The sequence below is a fragment of the Solanum pennellii genome, chromosome 12 (assembly GCF_001406875.1).
Source record: "Solanum pennellii chromosome 12, SPENNV200".
Classification (NCBI taxonomy): Eukaryota; Viridiplantae; Streptophyta; class Magnoliopsida; order Solanales; family Solanaceae; genus Solanum; species Solanum pennellii.
In genome coordinates this window covers 55,903,999-55,912,628 of record NC_028648.1, presented here as the reverse complement: position 1 = coordinate 55,912,628, position 8,630 = coordinate 55,903,999, and the positions used below count along the sequence as shown (strand labels likewise).

The window sequence follows — 8,630 nt, the reverse complement described above, 5'->3', positions numbered from 1 at the left end:
GGGAGAAGGGGTTCTCCTCTATCTTTTGATTAGGAAAGCGTCCCTCCTTTCAAGTCCGGCCGCATTACGGCACCTGAACTCGAAGCTACGATCAAATCTGATTGGAACTGGTCCTATCCGACCCTTTTTTTTGTGTGTGTGTGTGATAATGTCAAATCATTTATTTATGTTGAAATGTTCTAAAAACCTACTAAATGTTACTTTTTTTTCTTATATTAGTCTATTATTGGAGGGTTATTCAAAAGCTTAGAAAGATATATTATGTATGAGAAATGCAAATTAAATAGTAATAATATAGATTGGGATCAGCCTAGACCAGGTATTACCACCCCTGAGCTGTCACCCTCAAGTACATGATTCAGGATCGGTCCATGCTAAGTATTTTGACCCTTGAGCTGCCAAATAAAATTATATAGGTTCACTTTACCTTGTCTCTTTAATCTTTGAGATTATTCTTTAATGTTCATAAATCTTTTGAGATTTAGGACTATATACCATTGAAATAGATACATGAATATTAGAGGCAAGAAAAAGATATAAGAAACAAATATAACTTTGTTGTGATACTTAGGAACTTACATGACTCGTGAACTTCATTGGGATCAAAGGAGACATACATATGATCCACGAAGGTGTATGTAAAGTAATGACATGTAGAATATGAGTTATGAAGGCGTATAACAAGTGAACACATGATTTTTCTTAGTGGATGCTTCATTTAAAACAAAGTTGGGCCTTTCACATGGGGTCATACATGCATTTGTAATAAATACTATAACTCCTCAAATAGAGATACAAGGTCTATATAAGATGATACAGTCGCTAAAAACATAGAAGACAATGTCAAATAAAAGAGTGCATAAATATCTAAACTAATGAAGCATATGACAACCAAAATAAAGGTTGTACATTTCACGTAAGAACATGTAAAATGTATAATTAACATAATACTTATCTGACATATAAATACTTTAAACATGTTTAATATAGGATCTTATTGACTCAATAAATCTCACATGACTTGGTGGATAGCTCACAAAACTTATTCTTTAAGGTACCTTTGTCAAAATAGTACTTTGAAAGTATAAACACATCAATATTAGACATTAAACATGTATAGAAGTAGTTTGACGGACCTTTGGAAACTTAGAAAATTCAAGGAATATCATTACCTACATTGGATATTGTACATGTCACGGCCGGGGAGAACCCCCTAGACGTAAGTGGTCTCTTCGTCCTCGAAGAGTCCTTAGACTAGCCCTTAGCATACATCATTGCATATTATAGGTAGTGAAAAAGGCGGAAAATTAAAAACACTACATATGAAGAGTACAAAGACTTCTAATTTACCCATATTTGAAGTTTACTTAGACTTCTCATTTAACAACATAGTCTAATATTGTCTGACACATAACCATCTATAAGATAATTACAATGTTTGGGACATAGCCCTTACACTATTACATGATTTCCTGTAATAGACTTACAACAAAGTCTCAAAAGATAAGAAATGAACATCGTCTTAGACATAGTCAAATAGTAAATCTAGAATAGTGGCATCGTCCTCGGACTTGAGGACTCACCAACAACTTGGGAACTTATCAAAGTCTTCCTTGAAAATGGTTTGGAATCTCTTCAAAGGGACGAACCAGTATTATTGTAGCAATCGAGAGAATATGAGTTAGTACAACCATATGTAATAAGTATGGAAACATATGCAAGTAAAACCACTAAAAACATGCACAAAGAGACATTGTCTTTAAAAGTATGCCAATTTACTATGAAAGCATTTATGCACGTACAAGAGTGTATACAATTCAATAATCATAATAACATTAAGACATGTTCATATCCATATGCAAGAATAACATCATCTTAAAGCCATATTTACATTTCATGTTTTAGAGTTCATATAATCAATGCATAAAAGATCCATACATAAAATACCAATCCAAGAAAACTAATGCAATGCTCATGTGAAGCACCATAACCCCACATAAACCAAGTAAACTAGTAAAGACACCATAAGTAATTCCTTTACATCATATAACACCATACCACGTATAGTCATCATCATACATAGCAATTTTGACCAATATCATGTTCATCAAATGAATCCAACATCATATAAGATCAACATCATGTGGTATAAACATTAATAAATTTCAATCATTACATAAATGCATAAGAACATCCTCCTAGGACTCCCCTAAAGGTCAACTTGTGAAATGCATAGGTAAAGTCTCATGCCCTTACCTTCACTAAGTAGAACCCCTCAATTAACCTTAGTTAGTGTTCATCTTATTACTTTCATTCATTCATTTTACTTTCAGACACATTTGTCATAACCGACAATAGACCATGTGAGCTAAACATAGAATCCGATGTGATGAAACCCTACACTGAAAAAAGGTGCTCTACTAGCTAAGGTAGAACCATACATGAAGATAGCATTCTAGGTGGATCCACTAGCTAGTCTTCCTATCGGGGAACATAGTTAGAAGTAGGAGATTAGTATTGGAAACCCTTTTATGCAGATTTGCATTGTAGTCTCCATCTCATGAGAAAAATGGTGAACTTACCTTCCCTCTTGGGAAGGGACACCTCTCACTTTGTAGTTCGATCGATGCTACGCTAAATTCCCTTTATGAAGTTCTTTGAGCCATCCTTATCGTTTCTTTATAATATAGGCCTTAGGTAATAACCCCTTGTATAATCATGATCATAACTCTTTCGGTTTAGAATGAGAACTTCCTTTCATCACAGCCCAACATAAGTGAGATCATCACATCATAGTCATAATAATAAGGTACACAAGAATCACTTTCAACCTTTAATCATCATACCCTTATCATGATATCACATTCAACGTATTCATAACATACCATCGTATTCATCATATCATAATCTTCCTATTCTAATCACATATTCATACTTCAATTGAACACCATCATGAAGAATAGACTAACATAATTGAACTAAAGTTTTCATGATCTTGAGAGTCTTACCAATAGCCTCCAAGAAATTCCTTCAAGATTTAACCCCCCAATTCCACAATATTTATCGAGCAATCCAATCGTCATCATCATATAATAGTAAATTAAGAAATAACACATTCAATTAAATCTCCCTCAATCACAAACCAACCTAGATCACAAGTCAGGGTTAAGAAAAGAAGAAGTTCCACTGGTTTTTGTAGATATTTAGGTCAAAGTATTATGGTATACATAAATCCACACATAAATATACATAATTAATCAACAATAATTGATTAAATACTACACAATTTCATGTATAAATAAGACCCACGAAATTAGATGCAAACAAGGTTTTTGAAGAACACTAAAATTAAATCTTTGAAGAGCCTCTTGGGGAAATAGATCCCAAGAGTGAATAGCTTCAATACCTTGAGAATTCTTAAATAATTATGGAGGAAAACTTGAATCTTGAATCCCTAGGATGAACTTGTTCTTCTTCTTCTTCAATGGGGATCTATGGAGTAGTGAGAGAAATGAGAGTCGTTTTGGTTTCAATTGGGGAATTGATTTTGGTGGGTAATAATTACTTAAAAATGACCTAAAATAAATATCTTGTAATCCCCTAAATTACCCAAAATACCCCTCACATAATTGGTTCTTTTTGTGAAGTCAATTTCACTTTAAAACGACACGATCAAATCAAGGACATAGTTGCGCATCGCGAGGGAACTTCCTAATCTTTTTTCTGGAATCCGAATAAAGGAAGTGAGCCTCGTGAAGGCGCCATGTCGAGAGATAATTTTTTACTTTCAAGTGTGGGTTGCGCGATACTTTACCACTCTCTTGGTTGTTCGGCAGACTTCTTTGGCGGCCTCCTTGCAAATGTTTGGGTCCTCCTAAAGGACCCTTTGGGTGGTCATTGGGGATTATTAACTAGATGTTTTGACCCTATAAACATTATTTTACCAATTTAATGTATTTTTTAAAACTTTTAGACTTCATACAACACTCCCAAAGCTTTACAAAACATGAGGTCATCTACTAGTTCAATTTCGCTAGCTTCCAAACGTCAAGGTCTTTCTTTGACTTTTAGGCTCTCATAATTTTAAATCAAGTTTATTACGTTAGTGTAGGTCACGAAAAATCATTTTAATCCTTATTTACTAGTGTGGCTCTAGTATAACTCATAGGACATTGAGGGTGATATTATACACTCTTACATTGTATCTTTTACCATAAGGATCACTTAGAGATCTCAATTTGTTGGTACACTGAATATAGGATTTCATGCCAAAAGATATGGCATCAAATACACTTGAATACCCCAATTCCCAATTCATATAGCTTACGAATTGTCAACATGTACTTTGATGTTATAATCTTTATCTACAACAAACAATGAGTACGGCTATATTAGCAGCTAACCAACCAACTGGAGATATTTCAACTCATCAAATTAAGAGTGTACTTTGACACTTTTTTTTTTGCTATAGTTATTTACATGGAACAACCTTTCATGAGGATTTTTGGCACTCCTTAACTTGAATTTATATATATATATATATATATATATATATATATATATATATATATATAGACAATTTGCTTACAAAAAATTCAACATTAATGGTGTATTGCCATATTCTATAAATTTGTCGTGCAACAACTATACCCAATCACTCTTAAGTCTGTCCACGAACTCTGATAAATGAATCAATACAATAAAAAACTTTTGTATGCACTTTCAAAAAATTTCCATTGCCTTCATCCAAGTATACTCAATGGGATATTCCTTCTCCATAATCTTATCATATCAGTATTAATCCACTCCCTTATGGCTTAAGACAAATTTATCAGTCCTCGTTTTACCCTCCTTTTTCTTAACGAATACGACAGGAGAACCCCATGGGTAAGCACTAGGATGGATTAAAACTTTATCAAGATGTCCTTTATTTTGAGCTTTAATCTCTCTTAATTCTCTCAGCAAAGGAATAGACTCATTAGAGGGAGATTATACCTCAACCTCCAAAAGATGAGAATTACACCAAAAAAATCTAGCGCTACTTGTTTTCTGGCCCTACAAAAGATATGATCTTACCTAGCTTAGTCTTGTACACCCCTTTCTACTATGTTATTTCCCTACCGAGGATCTCTAGAGTTAACGTCTTTGCATCAAAATTAATCCCAGTATAATAGAGGAACAACCAAGTCATGCTTAAGATTATATCGAGTCAATCATATCCATCATAACCAAATCAAACAAAATTTGAGAATCTACCACACAACAATATAATACAATATACATGAGTGACTATTACTGACTATTCAACTAGGGTAGAGACATGTATGGGGTTTCAAGTATATTACAAACCACATCGAATCCCAAGTCCATTGAACTAACACCTAAGAATAGGTAGAATCCTGATCAACAACACCTTAGTCACTTGGTCACAAAAATTATGTCACTTGAGATCACTACATCCGACCCTCATATGCCTAGGTTCTCCACATTTTTAACTCACTTCATAACTTATATTTGATTACTAAATACTTAGCTACAATTTTGTGTCCATATTATGAATTGGAAAAATAGGAAAAAACTGCCGAAGGTTCTGCCTCCCTTCGTTCCACTCTAGCGCAATAAATCCCGCTGTAACGGCTTTGACGGGACCAGAACCCATGCCAGAATTTTTGGGTTATTTTTCACCCTTCTATGGTTTTCCAGGGTTCCCATTTTTTTACGATTCAATTGAACATCTAAATTTTTCCAAGCTAGGATATACGAAATTCAGTTCATATTGTTGTAAACAACTCCCCATTAGAACACACACCTCCCCAGGATAAACCAAGACATCTCACGATTAATAACTGTAATTTATCAAAACGGATTTCGCGATCTTCTGGGAATTACTCTTGCATAACTTAATTGACCACACAAACCTATTATACATATCTAAGTTCACACATTTATTGTGCATATGATCACCTCCTTACATTAAAGAAATTATACTTAACGTTCTCAATTAATACAGACAGCTAGAAGCACATCTTTACTGTTCCAAGTTACAACTTGCAGAGAAGTCTAATTTCTATAATTAGTTCATTCCATTATTTACCATTATTCATGCCTTATAGTGTCCCTAAGGTCATATACCAATTGGAACCTTCTCTATACGAATTAACTTGTTCGTGGTCCACCTAGTTTAGTTCATTGAGATAGAAATTGGAATCGGGAGATACCAATTGGACTCAACTCATACCACAAGCGACAATAGTATCTAGCGAGCCCCATAAAACTTCTAATTTGAATCATTGAACTTGGTCGAACCCAATTCTTACATGCCACATTCTTTAAATGATGGTTACCAAATCTTAATAAGTCCTAGGGAAAGCCAATGCACCTTGCCATTGGTAAAAAAATGTCATCTATATGAGGAAATGACTACTTTTTCTTAAAGGTAACCTTATTCAACTGTATGAATCTATACACATCCCCTCTTTCTAGTGATGGTGTTACCACTTTTGCTTCTCTAGTCCGTAACATAGTGTGAAATAGGCAAGATGTCAATTTCTATCACCCAGATACAAATTGGATTCAAGTCGTACCACTAAAGAGTAGAAAAAAGTGATTTTTTTTAAAGTACTATAGTCTCTCGAAGAAAATTACGGATGCCAACGTGCCGCTCCGCAAGACTTTACTAGACTCGTTTTTGTACAATGAGACCCTAGGCTCTGATACCATCTTTTTCACAATCCAAACCGTCGTGATTGGCACCCACACTAACCGTTTGGTAGGAGAACCACTACTACAGTCCAACTAAGCAAGTAAACCAAAACTATGGCAATTAAGTTACAAAAACAAATTTAATTAACTAAACAAATGCGGAATTAAATCCTTAGAACCTGAAAGTCAATGTACCAAAACTCTACCAAAGACAAATCTAAGAACAAAGGGTACAATCCCAATACTAACAACAACTTAACCCATAGTTTGAGTCCAAAAAGAGTGGACTTAAACAAAGAGAACTCAAGGCAGACCAGAAGAACTAGCTAATCCTTGAATTTGAACGGTAACTGATATATAGTAGCCTGATGATGTCATGTATTCAACAAAAATAAGAGCAAGTGCAGTACCAATACAAAGCCACCGTGTACTAGTACGATCAAGCGGCTATCCCACTAGTGTAACAGATACAAGTCAAATAACATTACAATAACATGCATATATAGTAACATATTCAATATCATCATAAGGATTAGAAACACTTTTCACATGCTAAATCACATAGTTGGTCCTCTTACCGAACCCAAACTCATACTTTTAGCATGCCGAAACAAGGAAATTAGATCCAAAATCTAGCCTGTCGGTGTGTGGAAATCCGATCCAACTGTCAACATGCCGTAATATGGACAACTTATAAAACTGTTAGCATGCCGCAACGTGGTAATCTGATCCCACTCACGCATCACAATAGCACATCAAGATCACACATTTAAGTCATAATATCATTTTTCAACATCTATTAACAATATTGTAACATGCATACATATATGAGTATCACAACAAAGCAAGAACAAATATATATCACACCAACATAGAATCAAAATAGTCACCTACCTCAAATCCAAGCTTGAATCCCCTAAGGTACTTGAATCTTCTTTTTCTGGATTCTTTTCACTTATTTTAGGTCTGCAAAAATTAATATAAGCAAGCATCAACAATCAAAGTTCTAATTATTCAGATTATAACAAACCCAAAAACCCTAGACCAAACCCAAGATCATAATATCCAAATTAGAGTTTTCCACCATAAGTCTTAGATCAAAACTCTTTCCCATCGATAATAACCCAAGTAAATAGGTTCTACATATCAAAAAAATGAATTTTGGGAGTTAATACCTTATCTTTAGCCTTAAAAGGGTGAAAAACGGTTAAGAATGATCATATGGGGTGGCATTCTTAACCCTAAACATCAAAAAGTACCATATGTGATCGTTTTACGCTTTATAAACCTTTTTATAATGCATTTGACCCACTCCAGCGGACTCATTCCGCTGAAGAGGTGCCGCACCAGCGGCATGAATCCGCCTAGAGCTGCCTCAGCATGGACAAAATGTATCCATTCATGAAAAGATCATTCTAGGTGTTCTGCTCGTCCAAAATTTGATTTCGTAAAGTGCTACGGGCGCCTTATTGTCTTATCTATCCGCTCATGTAATAAAATTCACAATTAGACCTCTCATTCCTTAACAGATTTCGCTACACCTTAATTAATCCAATTTCTTCCAAATCTGGACTAGGTTGGGTATTTTTTAAGTTACTTTGAAAGTTTTTCCTACCCCAATTCTTTCTTCATTTATTTTTCCATAATAACGGAATCAGGTTGTTACACTCGAGGCCTATTTAATTAAACAATTATTTACCTCAATACCTAATTATGTCATATCTAATGATATTTTGGTTATGTGCAACTATGAAGGCTAAAGGACAAGGCAAGGATGAATATTTGTAATAATGACCAGTTGTATGTAAATAAGGGTAAACCCTATATTATTAATCACTTGAAAGAAGGGAAGATTTCCCAATGATCATGACCTCACCCAAATGGACAACTCAAAGCATTTGAATTTATTGAGGCATGACAGTGAACAG

The 8,630-nt window shown here is 34.5% G+C and overlaps 1 long non-coding RNA gene across 1 annotated transcript; it reads right to left on the bottom strand.

Annotated features, from left to right (window-relative positions):
• Positions 1-1,325: 1,325 nt before the first annotated feature.
• LOC114075177 lies at positions 1,326-3,476 on the bottom strand. Its single transcript, XR_003575577.1, has 2 exons — positions 3,407-3,476; positions 1,326-1,633 (listed from the first exon to the last, which is right to left on the bottom strand). It is a non-coding gene; the product is annotated as an uncharacterized LOC114075177 (long non-coding RNA).
• Between the last annotated feature and the right edge of the window lie 5,154 nt (positions 3,477-8,630).